The 1,082-nt window shown below is 62.6% G+C and overlaps 1 pseudogene; it reads left to right on the plus strand.

Moving 5' to 3' along the window:
• Window positions 1–2: 2 nt before the first annotated feature.
• LOC102845531 lies at window positions 3–1,081 on the plus strand (annotated as a pseudogene).
• Window position 1,082: the final 1 nt, after the last annotated feature.

A 1,082-nucleotide genomic window follows, 5' to 3' on the forward strand; every position in this document is an offset into this window, starting at 1 on the left:
CCCCGCCGGGCGGCTGGGCCGTGGCGCGGCTGGAGGGCCGAGAGTTCGAGTACCTGATGAAGAAGCGCTCAGTGACCATCGGGCGCAACTCGTCGCAGGGCTCGGTGGACGTGAGCATGGGCCACTGGAGCTTCATCTCCCGGCGCCACCTGGAGATCTTCACGCCCCCGGGCGGCGGTCATGGCGGGCCCCCGGAGCCACCCGCGCAGCCTCGGCCCGACCCGGGCGCTGGCGGCGACTTCTACCTGCGCTGCCTCGGCAAGAACGGTGTGTTCCTGGATGGCGTGTTCCAGAGGCGCGGGGCCCCGCCCTGCAGCTGCCGCGCGTGTGCACGTTCCGGTTCCCCAGCACGAACATCAACATAACTTTCACTGCCCTATCCAGCGAACGCAGGGAGAAGCAGGAGGCTCCTGCATCCCCCGTAAAGCCTGTGCAGCCCCAGATCTCGCCCTTGACCATCAACATTCCAGACTCCATGGCCCACCTCATCAGTCCCCTGCCATTCCCAACAGGCACCATCAGCGCTGCCAACTCCTGCCCGTCCAGACCCCGTGGGGCTGGGTCTTCGGGATACAAGGTGGGCCATGGGATACCAGCTGACCTCAACTTAATGGCTGACAACTCACAGCCCGAGAATGAGAAGGAGACCTCAGGTGGAGACAGCCCAAAGGATGACTCGAAGCCTCCATACTCCTATGCGCAGCTCATTGTACAAGCAATCACAATGGCCCCCGATAAGCAGCTCACCCTCAATGTGATCTACACGCACATCACCAAGAACTACCCTTACTACAGGACCGCAGACAAAGGCTGGCAGAATTCGATCCGCCACAACCTCTCTCTGAACCGTTACTTCATCAAAGTCCCATGTTCCCAGGAGGAACCAGGCAAAGGGTCCTTCTGGAGGATAGATCCCGCCTCTGACAGCAAGCTGATGGAGCAGGCCTTCCGAAAGAGACGGCCACGGGGCGTGCCTTGCTTCAGAACCCCCCTGGGGCCCCTGTCCTCCAGGAGTGCGCCGGCTTCTCCCAACCACGCGGGCGTGCTGTCTGCTCACTCCAGTGGGGCACAGACCCCTGAGA

The sequence above is a fragment of the Elephantulus edwardii genome, unplaced genomic scaffold (genome assembly GCF_000299155.1).
Source record: "Elephantulus edwardii isolate Elephantulus edwardi_28Jun2011 unplaced genomic scaffold, EleEdw1.0 scaffold00249, whole genome shotgun sequence".
In the NCBI taxonomy this organism is placed as follows: Eukaryota; Metazoa; Chordata; class Mammalia; order Macroscelidea; family Macroscelididae; genus Elephantulus; species Elephantulus edwardii.